The sequence below is a fragment of the Schistocerca piceifrons genome, chromosome 7 (genome assembly GCF_021461385.2).
Source record: "Schistocerca piceifrons isolate TAMUIC-IGC-003096 chromosome 7, iqSchPice1.1, whole genome shotgun sequence".
In the NCBI taxonomy this organism is placed as follows: Eukaryota; Metazoa; Arthropoda; class Insecta; order Orthoptera; family Acrididae; genus Schistocerca; species Schistocerca piceifrons.
In genome coordinates, this window is record NC_060144.1 from 29,859,555 (window position 1) to 29,875,830 (window position 16,276).

Below are 16,276 nucleotides of genomic sequence, written 5' to 3' on the forward strand. Positions count from 1 at the left end.
GGCGAGATTTTACTGTAAACTGATAGAAGCCGAACTCGGGGAAGATCAGTTTGGATTCCGTAGAAATGTTGGAACACGTGAGGCAATACTGACCCTACGACTTATCTTAGAAGAAAGATTAAGGAAAGGCAAACCTATGTTTCTAGCATTTGTAGACTTAGAGAAAGCTTTTGACAATGTTGATTGGAATACTCTCTTTCAAATTCTGAAGGTGGCAGGGGTAAAATACAGGGAGCGAAAGGCTATTTACAATTTGTACAGAAAGCAGATGGTTGTTATAAGAGTCGAGGGGTATGAAAGGGAAGCAGTGGTTGGGAAGGGAGTGAGACAGGGTTGTAGCCTATCCCCGATGTTATTCAATCTGTATATTGAGCAAGCAATAAAGGAAACAAAAGAAAAGTTCGGAGTAGATATTAAAATCCATGGAGAAGAAATAAAAACTTTGAGGTTCACCGATGACATTGTAATTATGTCAGAGGCAGCAAAGGACTTGGAAGACCAGTCGAACGGAATGGACAGGGTCTTGAAAGGAGGGTATAAGATGAACATCAACAAAAGCAAAACGAGGATAATGGAATGTAGTCGAATTAAGTCGGGTGATGCTGAGGGAATTAGACTAGGAAATGAGACACTTAAAGTAGTAAAGGAGTTTTGCTATTTGGGGAGCAAAATAACTGATGATGGTCGAAGTAGAGAGGATATAAAATGTAGACTGGCAATGGCAAGGAAAGCGTTTCTGAAGAAGAAAAATTTGTTAACATCGAGTATAGATTTAAATGTCAGGAAGTCGTTTCTGAAAGTATTTGTATGGAGTGTAGCCATGTATGGAAGTGAAACATGGACGATAAATACACTCCTGGAAATTGAAATAAGAACGCCGTGAATTCATTGTCCCAGGAAGGGGAAACTTTATTGACACATTCCTGGGGCAGATACATCACATGATCACACTGACAGAACCACAGGCACATAGACACAGGCAACAGAGCATGCACAATGTCGGCACTAGTACAGTGTATATCCTCCTTTTGCAGCAATGTAGGCTGCTATTCTCCCATGGAGACGATCGTAGAGATGCTGGATGTAGTCCTGTGGAACGGCTTGCCATGCCATTTCCACCTGGCGCCTCAGTTGGACCAGCGTTCGTGCTGGACGTGCAGACCGCGTGAGACGACGCTTCATCCAGTCCCAAACATGCTCAATGGGGGACAGATCCGGAGATCTTGCTGGCCAGGGTAGTTGACTTACACCTTCTAGAGCACGTTGGGTGGCACGGGATACATGCGGACGTGCATTGTCCTGTTGGAACAGCAAGTTCCCTTGCCGGTCTAGGAATGGTAGAGCGATGGGTTCGATGACGGTTTGGATGTACCGTGCACTATTCAGTGTCCCCTCGACGATCACCAGTGGTGTACGGCCAGTGTAGGAGATCGCTCCCCATACCATGATGCCGGGTGTTGGCCCTGTGTGCCTCGGTCGTATGCAGTCCTGATTGTGGCGCTCACCTGCACGGCGCCAAACACGCATACGACCATCATTGGGACCAAGGCAGAAGCGACTCTCATCGCTGAAGACGACACGTCTCCATTCGTCCCTCCATTCACGCCTGCCGCGACACCACTGGAGGCGGGCTGCACGATGTTGGGGCGTGAGCGGAAGACGGCCTAACGGTGTGCGGGACCGTAGCCCAGCTTCATGGAGACGGTTGCGAATGGTCCTCGCCGATACCCCAGGAGCAACAGTGTCCCTAATTTGCTGGGAAGTGGCGGTGCGGTCCCCTACGGCACTGCGTAGGATCCTACGGTCTTGGCGTGCATCCGTGCATCGCTGCGGTCCAGTCCCAGGTCGACGGGCACGTGCACCTTCCGCCGACCACTGGCGACAACATCGATGTACTGTGGAGACCTCACGCCCCACGTGTTGAGCAATTCGGCGGTACGTCCACCCAGCCTCCCGCATGCCCACTATACGCCCTCGCTCAAAGTCCGTCAACTGCACATACGGTTCACGTCCACGCTGTCGCGGCATGCTACCAGTGTTAAAGACTGCGATGGAGCTCCGTATGCCACGGCAAACTGGCTGACACTGACGGCGGCGGTGCACAAATGCTGCGCAGCTAGCGCCATTCGACGGCCAACACCGCGGTTCCTGGTGTGTCCGCTGTGCCGTGCGTGAGATCATTGCTTGTACAGCCCTCTCGCAGTGTCCGGAGCAAGTATGGTGGGTCTGACACACCGGTGTCAATGTGTTCTTTTTTCCATTTCCAGGAGTGTAGTTTAGACAAGAAGAGAATAGAAGCTTTCGAAATGTGGTGCTACAGAAGAATGCTGATGATTAGATGGGTAGATCACATAACTAATGAGGAGGTATTGAATAGAATTGGGGAGAAGAGGAGCTTGTGGCTCAGCTTGACTAGAAGAAGGGATCGGTTGGTAGGACATGTTCCGAGACATCGAAGGATCACCAATTTAGTATTGGAGGGCAGCGTGGAGGGTAATAATCGTAGAGGGAGACCAAGAGATGAATACACTAAGCAGATTCAGAAGGATGTAGGTTGCAGTAGGTACTGGGAGATGAAGAAGCTTGCACAGGATAGAGTAGCATGGAGAGCTGCATCAAACCAGTCTCAGGACTCAAGACAACAACAACGAGGATGATTCTAGGACATACATTAACCGTTCGAGTTTTCCATCACGAATCTTCAATTCTGCTGCAGAATGCGCTCTGCTTTTTTTTGGAAACTCCTTTGCAGATTAAAACTCTTCACACATTATCCTGCATACATGGAGAGACTAGCATTCTCGGGCGAGAGACCACTGCAGAGAAATTGTTTGTAAACTCCCGTCGACAGTTCTGTAAAGGGGTCGTCGCTACAGCTGTGGTAGCCGAGTTGTCACTATTGTTACAGTAGGCCGTGTTTGTGGGTTCGTGAAACGGCTTCTGGTGCAGTACACCGCTAAGACAATTTCTCCATGCCACTATTGCACAGTTATGGCTCAGCGTCAGGTAACGGGATAGGAGAGGGAAGGTTCTACAAAACTCCAACGAATTAGTAACAAAGTCACACCAACGAGTTAAAAAGGTTTACTTATCTTTGTGACTAGCTGAAAGCCGGCCGGTGTGGCCGAGCAGTTCTAGGCCCTTCAGTCCGGAACTGCGTGACCGCTACGGTCACAGGTTCGAATCCTAACTCGGGCACGGATGTGTGTGTGATGTCCTTAGGTTAGTTAGTGTTGTGTACATAGTTCCGCGTAGTCAGCGCATACACAACTTTCCCACTAGAGCGCGCCCTGCTAAGCACAACAGCGCAGGCGCAGCACTTGTCCGTCTCTGCACTACGAGATGGCGCTGCCTTAGAGAAGGACCAAATTCTGCTTTCGCCGATCCGCGTATTAATATGTAACGCAGCCAATGAGATTGCTGCTAACATAGAACCTTTTCTCCTCGCGGATCACACTCGTGCAGTGATACCTGAACGCACGAGGTATTATAACAAGTGTACAGACCTCTGATTAGTCAGTCTGCATTAGTCTGCACCAGTCTGCATTAGTCTGTATCAGTCTATAGTCAACTTTCAGCCTGCACCTAATAAGATTGTGATATTCCTTTACATAGCCATGAAGAGAAATGTATAGACACTTCGTCAAGTATGAGAGATATGTGAGAATAAGATTAACGTACCAAGTCCAAAGGAACTTCAGGTTGTCAATTGTAAATAGCATCCAGAATCAAGTTACGTATTGTTTATGCTTGTTATTATTTTAATAAATGTGTGTGAAAATTAATCAAGTTCTGTTTAAAATTGGTCACCGTCAATCTGCTACTCTAAGTGTGCAAGTGGCATTTCTATCGTCTGACCTAACGGCAGAAGATAAACAGGCCACGATAAGACCACGAGACGTATTGCTGACACTCGCCTACTTCGTTAGAGCGAGAAATCAAATAATCTGATGGTGTGTGTACCGAGGGCCTTACATTACGCACACCACAGTTAGGTTTAAGTAGTTATAAGTTCTAGGGGACTGATGACCTCAGATGTTGTCCCATAGTGCTCAGAGCCATTGGAACCATTTTGACTGGTTGAAAGATGAAGTCTGCAACACTGCTTGTAATATAACACGAAAGGTCTTCAATGGGTAGGTGCAAATAATCGTAGGTCATGCCAGGTCATACGGTACAAAGAGCCCTCCTCACTCTGCTAATAACCGTAATCAATGATGAATGTCGAGTTTGTGTTAAAATCAGGAATTCTCATCACTTTAGCGAGTGACGTAGGAACATATTCTAATCGGTAAAGCAAATGCAGTTTACAACAAATGTCTGTTCACTTCTAAGAGTTCACTAAACGATTTCCCCGTCTAAGTCAGCCCTGGACGATGATCTGTAACAACGCTGGCGAGAGCTGCTCTTCTGTCTTTCGAGTAGACTTCTGTCTTTTGTCGTACGGTCATCGGCAGATTGCACTCGGCCGGTAGCTGGCAGAGGCGAAGTCTATATCTTCATCCTCAGCTCCGCCCTATGGCACTAGCGCCAGCTCGCACCTATGCGCCAGTGGTGCTTTTGCTCTGGCTGTGTCTTGTCCGGACGATACAGCAGAACGGCGTGGTACCAGCACAGTGCACTGTTCCCAGAGAAAATATCTCACTCTTGAAGCGTTCTGCGCGCTGTTTTGAAACTGGCCAGAAGATTAAACGTGTGTGCCGGGCCGGGACTCAGTCCGAAACTTTGGCTATCGGCGGCTATAGTGTATCGGACTGAGCTATCCAGTGACGAGTCACAACTCGGCCTCTTGCAGCAATCCCCAATGCTGTTGTTAAGCCACGTCTCCACAAAATCCTTTCTTACAACAGAGCTAATCCCGAAAAGTATACAACACAGCTTCTCTCCAGTTTTAGAACTGGGGAGAAGTACTGCCTGACGTAAAGCTGTGAGGGCAGGTGGTAAGTTCTGCACTGACAGCTCAGCCCATAAGACGAGGTTCCGGGTTCCAGACCTGTCCGGTACTTGGTTTCAATCCGCCGGGTAGTTTCAGTACAACGGTTGGTGTACTAACACAACCATCATCTCACAGCAGCGTGTACATAATCGTCTCCATGCATTTTTAATCGTCTTACAGAATCACCGCTAACTTTAAGTGTTGTATCTAGGCAAGACAGCCTAGACACAATGAGAGGAAGCCGAAAGGCACGCGCTTAAACTCACGCAGGCTGGCGTGAGGTCTGAAACAGGATACGTAATGAATGCTATAAAGAAAAGTACGTAGCTTCTGGAATACTTAACTTTAATGAAATTTGTAGAACATCGCTCTTGATGATACATTAATAGAATCACAATATCAATTAAATACGGCGCCTTGCTAGGTCGTAGCAAATGTAGCTGAAGGCTATGCTAACTATCGTCTCGGCAAATGAGAGCGTATTTGTCAGTGAACCGTTCCTTGCAAAGTCGGCTGTACAACTGGGGCGAGTGCCAGGACGTCTCTCTAGACCTGCCGTGTGGCGGCGCTCGGTCTGCAATCACTGACAGTGGCGACACGCGGGTCCGGCGTATACTAATGGACCGCGGCCGATTTAAAGGCTACCACCTAGCAAGTGTGGTGTCTGGCGGTGACACCACATTAAGTATTTTTCAAAGTGTCGTAATGTGTAACTTTAAAACAGAATACAAAATTTTTTAGTGTTATAAAATCATAGAACAATATGAATATTTTTGCCAGGGGATAGATATCAGCCGGCGGCGGTGGTCTCGCGGTTCTAGGCGCGCAGTCCGGAACCGCGCGACTGCTACGGTCGCAGGTTCGAATCCTGCCTCGGGCATGGATGTGTGTGATGTCCTTAGGTTAGTTAGGTTTAAGTAGTTCTAAGTTCTAGGGGACTGATGACCACAGCTGTTAAGTCCCATAGTGCTCAGAGCCATTTGAACCATTTGATAGATATCATTACATCATTCACTAATAGCCATTGTAGAGAATTGAAACAAAGACAAGAAATGGATGGTCTAACTCCCCTTAAACGATTGGCAGCACGATTTGCACGGTCCATCCATAATTTATCTTTCATTTTAACAAAATGCAGTCCAGATCGCAATAAATTAGTTCACCAAGGAAGGCAAACTAAGCATTCCCGGATTCGAAACAAGAACTGCTGCCAATATGAGTAACTTAGAAGTACTGGGTGCTTATACACTGAAGAGCCATGCAAACTGATACACCTAACTAATATTGTGCAGGGCCCTCGCTAGCACGCAGATGCGCCGCAACACCCCGTGGCTTTGACTTGACTAATGTCTGGAGTAGTGATGGCATGAACTGACACCACAAATCTTGCAAGACTGTCCATGAATCCGTAAGAGTACGAGAAGGTGGAGATCTCTTATGAACACCACGTTACAAGGCATCCCAGATATGCTCAATAATGTTCAGGTCTGGTGAGTTGGCTGGCCAGCGGAAGTGTTTAAACTCAGAAGAGTGTTCCAGGAGCAAATCTGTAGCAATTCTGGACGTGTGGGGTGTCGCATCGTCCTGCTGGAATTGTCCACGTCCGTCAGAATGCACAATGGACATGAATGGATGCAGGTGATTAGAGGATGTTTATGTACGTATGTTTATGTACGTATCTAGATGTACCAGAGGTCCCATATCACTCCAACTGCTCTCGCTCCACGTCATTACAGAGCTTTCTCCATCTTGAACAGTCCCCTCCTGACATGCAGGGTCCATGGATTCATGAGGTTGTCTCCATACCCGTACACGTCCATCCGATCATCAACAGTCCAGTGTCAGTTTTGACGGGCCCAGGCGAGGCATAAAGCCTTGTGTTGCGCAGTCATCAAGGGTACACGAGTATGCCTTCAGCTCCGAAAGCCCATATCGAAGATGTTTCGTTGAATGGTTCTCACGCTTTGTTGATGGCCCAGCACTGTAATGTGCAGCAATTTACGGAAGAGTTCCACTTCTGTCACGTTGAACGATTCTTTTCAGTCGCCGTTGGTCCCGTTCTTGCAGGATCTTTTTCCGGCCGCAGCGATGTCGGAGATTTGATGTTTTACTGGATTCCTGACATTCACGGCTTTACGCTCGTGAAATGGTCGTACGGGAAAATCCCCACTTCATCGCTACCTCGGAGATGCTGTGTCCCATAGATCGTGCACCGACTGTAACACCACATACAAACTCACTTAAATCTTGGTAACCTGGCATTGTAGCAGCATTAACCGATCATTGCGCCAGACGCACGTTGTCTTATACAGGCGCTGCCGTCCGGAACGCCGTATTCTGCCAGTTTACATATCTATGTATTTGCATACACATAGCTATACCAATTTCTTTGTTGCTGCAGTGGAGTTACAGTGCAGCTACTGACAGCGGCCTAGTGTGGGCTGTAATTGTCGTATGGCAGCGAAATTTGCAGATATTGTAATTCATTAATGAGACGTCTCAGTTCCAATTTTAGTCACAAGGTATTAAATATTAAATATTATCGCTGTGTTTCATAACGATGTCATAAATTATTATTTAGAATGCTGCCTTCTCTGAATGTTTGATGTATCGATGTTGTTGTCTTCGGTCCTTAGCCAGTGAAGAAGCCACCGTTTGAACTGTTGGCGACACTACTGCCGACACGTCTCGCTTATAATGTCTACAATTCGCGACGGTAATGGCAGACGCCTTAGGAATCCAAAAAATAAAAGAACACGCACAGAAACGTTTTCCGAATAGCTACAGAAACACATTCTAAGAGACTTCCCGACAGATATTAATTTTGGGCCGGCATGGGACTGCAACCTATAATATGGGATTTCGCGAGCAGGGGACAGAGTGGCTGACCTTTTCGGACAGATTTATAACGGTCGCAGTTTCACCAGAATTTGTCTTCTGCTTTCGAAATTTCGATCTGGTAACCTTAATGTTAGTTACCAGCAACAACGAAAAATAAAATTTTGCGAAGTGTTATGTTACCAAAGGAAGTTCATAGGGAAAGAGGAGAAGTAATGTATTCGAAGAAGAACAATTTACATTGCAAGAAATTTTATTTTAGTTAAATAAACGCACGAAAATCTCTTCTGCATCCTCCCACAGAGCAGCAGGCAATGTACACTGACTGAAAGGATGAACGTTTCGGTTATTTATATTTTTGAGCTGAATACATCATACGAGTGAGTTGAAATATATTCATCTATACTCACACATGTGGCATTGTCTATTTTTCATAGCTACGTTTTTTGACTGAATTGTTACGCAAGGTTGCCACAATTCATCGCTAATTTTAGTGAAAGTCCATTGTAAAAAAAAATCATCAAATGTTGTGGCAATATTTGTGTTCGATAGGTAACAGCAAATAAAGAAATATATAAACAATTGTAATCGAGATATGTAAATCTTTTCATGAGATCGTTGGGACCTTGGCATTAATTTTTGTACAACACCCAATGCTGACACTGTTTCAGTTCATATTCAGCATTATGCACTTGCAGTCTCAAGTGAAAGATCCCCTATACCCAGACATGAGAAATTAGCTTGTATTTTGTATTTGGTCTCGGGTTGATAACAGAGTGCGTTGCTAACGTTATTCGACCACTACGAAATTTAAAGACATTTCACCATAAAAGTGGAACCTGAAGACGTCCCTACGACGCTTTAGAGCAACCGATATAGTAAGTTTTTTTTTCTGGCATCATAGCGACACGTTTCCTGAAATCTTCCAGCAGCACAATGCAACGTGTCACACATCTCGCTGTGTACACGCATGGCTCAAAGAGGAGTGGGGTGAGCTTACCTCACTCCCCTGGGCACCAAACTCCCCGGGTTTAAACTCCATCGAGAAACTGCGGGAGCACCTCGATCAGGCTGTTCTCGCTATGGATCCTCAACCGGGAAACCTGGTGCAGCTGACCGCGGCATCGCTCCACGGCCCTGTCGGTATCCTCCACATCATCACTGACTCTCTTCCTGCATCTCTCGCTCTGCAAAAAGTCGTTATTCAGGTTTTGACACGTGACCACATTAATGTGACTGGATGGTGTATACCATCCGCAGGCCGTTTAGAAGGCGCCCATTTAAATACTTCACTTCAATGAACATTCCACCATCAGATCATTCTTTTGAACAACCTATTATGTACATCATATTGTATCCATCTCTACAACTTTGGTTCTAGGTTCATAAATAGAATTAATAGGAATGTGATTTAAATAGGATTGTACAGAATCTATCTAAATACATCAGAAGCGTGATGGAAAAAAGTGTTTTATTTAAAAAAATTATGACTCGTTACTGTTCCTATCTGCAAAAAAACTAAGTGAACTATGTTTGTAACTTCGTAGAAAGAGTCAAGTTTCTTACGTTTACCTATTTCCTTTCAATTACTACGTTGTAAGTTACAGAGAAAAGCTGTCTAAACCATCCTGTATCTATAGGCAAAAAGGCTGCCAAAATAACACCGATTTTGAAGAGGCGTCTGTAGTGTGTTATAGAAGTAACTCCAGACATAACCGTAATAAGAAGTTTCTGTATTCAGAAAATATCATCCCCATATGTCTATTTTGCTCAGAAAATGGTTCCGTAACTTGTTAGTGAATGGAGTCTGCAGAATAACCCACTTTCTCTTTTTTTAAATTACTTATATCAATAATCGTACTTACTAAAAATGTAGCTAAACGAAGGTATTTTATTAGTTCTAGGCAATGACTTCCCACTTAAGGTTATGATCTATCTATAGTCCCGAAAACTATCTACTTATATTGTTTCATTTGTGCGAAACCCATTTTAATGGATTTTTGATCAAATGGTGGAGTGGAGAGAAAACTTGACGGCCTGAAATTTACAGAATGGACTTTTGTCCGTATTTTCATAGCAAAACGACGACTGGGAAATGGACAAATGGGATGTCAGAATGAGCAACGTGAGGTCTAGTTTTGAGGAAATAATAATAAAAACCTTAGGTTAATTCTCTCAAAGAAGAAGACACCAAGCACTCTCCATTAAAAACGCGATTTATTTGCTTAAGCAGCGCCATAACCAGTTCTGAATCGCCAGGTTTATCTTCAGATGGCTGTTCACATCGAGATGTATAGTTGTGGAAGTTTACTTTTGATTCTTTATGCTCTCTTGTGATGAAATATTCTTGGGATTGTGATGCCGTACGTTAAAGAACGATGTTAGAAACGACCTATTTGAACGGAACTATCCTTCATAATGATCGAACACAATGCAAAAACACACTTAAGACTGATTAGCTGTAGTTATATCTTACTTAATTTCTTTGGAATATTGTTGGCTAGTGATCACGAAATACTGTAGAGTATATCAGCACTTATCTGTTTCATATGTATATATGTAACCACATTACATAACGCACCACACACACACACACACACACACACACACACACACACACACACACACACACACACACACACACCAAAAAGCTTTTGCCATATGGGATATGTGCACGAAGTACGCGATATCTTAAATACAACAATGCCACAGAAATACTCTCTCAGGGAAATCACAGTATATACATTAATTGGACAGTACAAAATATACAAATAATACTCGTTACATAATATAGGTTGCTTGGTTTGTGGGGATTGAAGGGACCAGACTACAAAGGCCATCGGTCCTACATAATATACATTTAACATTCAATGAGCATTAATTAGGTATAAAGACAACAGATGCAGCAAGCAGTTTGATAGGAAATTTTACTTAAATGGTGTTATGCAAATATTGCAGTATGCACAAGGGAACAAAATAAATGGCGATAGATAAATAACTAATACGACACTATAAATTATATTAACATTTTCACCACCTATTTTGTTCCATGTGTATACCACAACAATTACATAATATCATTTAAGTAACATTTCTTATCAAACTGGCTGATTCGTCTGTTGATTTCATTTTTTATTAATGCTCTTTGCTTGTTAAATGCGTATAGTGTAACGATTATTCTTTGTAAGTTTTCTGCTGGCAAATCGATGTACATATTGTAACGTCTCAGGGAGAATCTCTTTAGCACTGTTGTATTTGTGATATCGCCAACTTTGTGTACATTTCCCAGGTGGCTATAACGTGTGTGTCTGTGGATGGTGGTTTCGTAATGTGTTTGTGTACAAATGATAAAGGTGTTCCATGTACACTATAGTATTTCGTGGATAAAAGGTAACAGCATTCCAACAAAATTACGCAGGATTTTCGACGTAAGTAAGATATAACTATAACTAACCAATGTTAAACATTTGTTTGCATTGTATTCGATCGTTACAAAGGATAATTACGGACAAATAGATCGTTTCCAACATCGTTTTTTTACCGTAGGGAACCAACATCCTAAGAGTCTTTCATCACAAGGGGACACAGTGTGCCGAAACTTGTTTAAAGTTCAACAAATGTGCTTTTTTATATGAACAGGCGTCTGAAGATGAAGCTCTCGGAAACAGGTTACGGCACTGATTACGTAAATAAATAGCATTATCAATAGCAGCTGTCTAGTGTCTTCATGTTTGAAAGAATAAACCTATATTTTGCAGGCTAAAAATTCTAATTTCTGACAAAATAGCAACGAAATTGTTTGCAGGTAATCAGAGCAATTAAGAAAAAAGTAATTAGTAATTTGAGGAAGATTTGAAAAACTTCATAATCAGCTGCTACTAGCTATGTAAATGAAGTGCAAAAAGTTCATCTCTTCAAAGGCTAGGCACTTTGCTCATAAAAAGTTACGTGGGTGTAGAAATTATGGACTACTTCTTCCATGTAGAAACATTAAAATAAATACTAAATCGCAGTATAAATTGAAACATATCTGCTCTGTGAAGCTCTGTATACTCTTTATAATAACAGAATATCTATCTACATTTAAATCTATTATAATTAATGATTTCTGAACAAAACTCAAAAGTTGAAGTTTTTTGAAGAAAAAAGTCAAATTTTTAGTAAGAAAGTAAAAACTAAAATAGCTTAGAGAAAGGTTTGATGTGCCTCATTAGTTGTGCATGATTTCAAGCACCTTTCAAAGGCATATAAAAAAATCGTTGGACAAAAGATTTCACTGTCTTTTAAAGATGTTTCTTGAGTTCTTGTCTGAATCTTTTTATTGTGGCTATTGTGACTCAGAATCTCCGCTATATGGTGAGTAGCAACTTTCCTTCTCTGGTATTGTTTCTTGAGTTCTGTATCATGTGAAAGAAAAACTAAATCTGCATCTTCTGGAACTGCATGTTGAAAGTCATTTATGTATAAGAGAAAGTACAGACGACGCATAAGACGCATTTAAAAAAAAGTTTTGCATCACCTCGGTTCCGAAAGTTCCGGAACCTGTACAGAAAATTGGAATAGAGATCAACATAAACATCATTCCGCCATTTTTATTGGTCATTAAAACCACACAATGCATGTTGTACCAGCATAGAGCGAGACCTTCACAGGTGGTAGTCCAGATCGCTGTACACACCGATACCTCTAATACCCAGTAGCACGTCCTCTTGCATTGATGCATGCCTGTATTCGTCGTGACATGCTATCCACAAGTTCAAGGCACTGTTGGTCCACATTGTCCCACTCCTCAACGGCGATTCGGCGTAGATCCCTCAGAGTGGTTGGTGGGTCACATCGTCCATAAACAGCCCTTTTCAATCTACCCCAGGCATGTTCGATAGGGTTCATGTCTGGAGAACATGCTGGCAACACTAGCCGAACGGTGTCGTTATCCTGAAGAAAGTTATTCACAAGATGTGCACGATGGGGGCGCGAATTGTCGTCCATGAAGACGAATGCCTCGCCAATATGCTGCCAATATGGTTGCATATCGGTCGGAGGATGGCATTCACGTATCGAACAGACGTTACGGCGCCTGGTATCACCACCAGCGGCGTACGTCGGCTCCACATAATGGCCACCGAAAACAACAGGGAACCTCCACCTTGCTGCTTTCGCTGGACAGTGTGTCTAAGGCGTTCAGCCTGACCGAGTTGCCTCCAAACACGTCTCTGACGATTGTCTGGTTGAAGGCATATGCGACACTCATCGGTGAAGAGAACATGATGTCAATACTGAGCGGTCCATTTGGCATGTTGTTGGGCCAATCTGTACCGTGCTACATGGTGTCGTGGTTGGAAAGATGGACCTCGCCAGGGACGTCGGGAGTGAAGTTGCGCATCATGCAGCCTGTTGTGTACAGTTTGAGTCGTGACAAGATGTCCTGTAGCAGCACGAAAAGCAATATTCGAAATGGTGGCGTTGCTGTCAGGGTTCCTCCGAGCCATAATTCGTAGGTAGCGGTCATCCACTGGAGTTGTAGCCCTTGGGCGGCCTGAGCGAGGCATGTCGTCGACAGTCCCTGGCTCTCTGTATCTCCTCCATGTCCGAACAACGACGCTTTGGTTCACTCCGAGACGCCTGGACACTTCCCTTGTTGAGAGCTCTTCCTGACACAAAATAAACAATGCGGACGCGATCGAACCGCTGTATTGACCGGCTAGGCATGGTTGAACTACAGGCACAACACAAGCCGTGTACCTCCTTCCTGGTGGAATGACTGGAACTGATAGCTTGTCGGACCCCCTCCGTCTAATAGGCGCTGCTCATGCGTGGTTGTTTACATCTTTGGGCGTTTAGTGACTTCTCTGAACAGTCAAAGGGACTGTGTCTGTGATACAATACCCACTGTAAACCTCTATCTACAGGAGTTCTAAGAACCGGGGTTATGCAAAGCTTTTTTCGATGAGTGTAGAAATCTGTTGCATGCCATCACTCTCCTAGTAACTCTATCAGTCTCTCGTATTTCCTGCGAAAAGCAAATTTTTGGGTTCCAGTTCTGTTCCGAAAGGCAATATTAATTAGACACGAAGTTTAAGGGAGGTAGGAAGCCAAACGGCCCGACTTGGAGAAGGAGAGGCACCACAGGGCATTTTAATTTCCACTGTCTATACTTTTACAAGTAAATTCATAACAGGAAGGATTCAGGATTCACAGTCGTAGCAGCGGAAGTTCAAAAACATAACAAAATAATTTTTTTTTACATGTGAAATTTCATCATTTTTTCACTTGCTATTGGCTGCATTTGTTGCTATAGGTACACTTTTCTTCATAAGTAAGAGAGACGGTTCGATGAATTTTGCACAGCATACAAACCATACTTACAGGTGTCTGAAACTCTAGAATCTATTTAATTTATGAAGAAATGAGTGAGCTGTTTGTTTTAAACTTTACATTTAGAAAAAAATCAAATTTTGTAGTTAATTGTCCCTATTTTTATCCCAGTTTTTAATAGATTTGGAAAATTCTAGAGTATCGTACACCTGTAAGTATGGTTTCTATGCTATGCAAAATTCATCAAAGAATCTGTCTTACTTGTGAAGAAAAATGTACCTATAGCAACTGTAACATGGCAAGAACTATGCCCCTTACATGAAGTCATTAAAGATCACCTAACTCACGTTGAGCAAACAGTAGGGCTGAACAAAATGACTGACAAGGCACAGTGCATCTTGTAGAGGGTATAGTATGGATGTAGTGGAATAATTAATGTCGGGTGATGGTTTTAAAGTAATTCACACGGCATGAAAAGTTTGTGGAAATGCATCGATTTACTGGACGCTAGTTTACCCCAGGGAAATATTTAGAGTTGACCGTGGCCGGCTGGGGAACGGCGAAGGGAAGCGACAATAGGCAGCTTAGGGCGGCTCAAGCTCTGAGAAAGTGGTAACGGGGCGCGGCCTGCAGCCGCCTTAAGATGAGTGACAGCATGGGTGGTTGACCCCGACCCCATGCTGGTGTACCGGGAAGCAGACGGAGAACTTATACGCCTGTTGATAAATGTCCGTCGTCCCGTTTTCAGTGAAACATGCGAGAAAGCCGCGCAAAGCTACAGTGGAGCGGTCAACAGAGGTCAGAATATGCGTGTTCGTGACTATAGCAACTTCACGCTGAATTCACGGTCCGCAGAGTCTAAAGTAAATCAGGTGAAGAGCGACAGAATGAAATACGCCGGCCTCTGATGGGAATGTATGACCGAAGAATTTGAAGTACTCTCCTGGGAGTCAGAATCCCGGAAAAATTGGTGTTTGTGCAGACGCTAACCTTGATGGGTGGCCTGGGAGGAGCTAAATAACAGAAGTTGAAGGGAAATTTTGTGGGAATTTGTTCACTTCCCAGAGCAGGCACTGGTCGGCACTGGGAAGTGACACATAATTAACGTGACTTGCGCTGCAATTGGCGTAAGTGATTTTGCTAGAGGGGAAACTGAGGCGAAGAGCGGACTGTGAGAAGTCTCCGTAGTGGTCTTCCGTTCCCAGCTTGCCTAGAGTGCGGACGTGGCGGTCTTGACTCAGCTTACCTGAGAAAGTGTGAGCATCTCTGCAGTTTAGGGAACGATTGAGCTTGGAGATGGGAAGTTTTGGTTCAGCTATGTACTGAGCAAGATAGCTAGGAGTGAATAGACGAGCGCAGCCTCGCAGCACCACGAGGTCGGCCGACGTCGACACAACAACGCCGCTCTGCCACACTGAATTCGGTGATATTGCGCCCGCTCCGGCCACTGATTAATTTGTTAGATCACGTCGGCAAAGTTTCCACTAGGGTGTCATGGGCCGTGTGTTGTAGAATTCTTGCCGGCCGCGGTGGTCTCGCGGCTCTAGGCGCTCAGTCCGGAGCCGCGCGATCGCTACGGTCGCAGGTTCGAATCCTGCCTCGGGCATGGATGTGTGTGATGTCCTTAGGTTAGTTAGGTTTAAGTAGTTCTAACTTCTAGGGGACTGATGACCTAAGATGTTAAGTCCCATAGTGCTCAGAGCCATTTTTGTAGAATTCTTCTCGCACTTCGCATTACGCCTGGGTCAGTCGATAGGAATTACTTTTGATTTATCGCGCTTTACTCCGCGCAAACGCAATTTATTACCACTGCCTGTTAGGAGAGTCATGTGATGTGATGATTGAAGGTCATGAGTTAAAATAAATCTGTGCTAATCGACTGCATCTGTTTTCAATCGAGTAGTTGAAATCCCAAGTCACTTTCTTAATTAATTTTATGTTCAACATTTGCATCTGGTGTTCAATAGCTGAACATAACATCAATGTCCACCCCTTTTTAATTAAAAGGGATCAATTCTGAATCAATGTCAACAATGCCACCGCATTTCAATCAGGAGTCACAGGGCTCTATTACTTTCTTTGCGTTATCCGACATTGCGGCAGTTTTGCACTCTCTGTTGATCTGTTAGTCAATTACCTGGGGTGAACACACGCCAAAACCAGATAAGTGACGGGTGGAGTGTTACA

At 44.0% G+C, this 16,276-nt stretch overlaps 1 protein-coding gene across 2 annotated transcripts in view; it reads left to right on the top strand.

The window, feature by feature from the left end:
* The window catches only part of LOC124804802 (protein white-like), a 269,943-nt gene that overhangs the window by 46,838 nt on the left and 206,829 nt on the right, over positions 1 to 16,276 (top strand). The window lies entirely within an intron of this gene.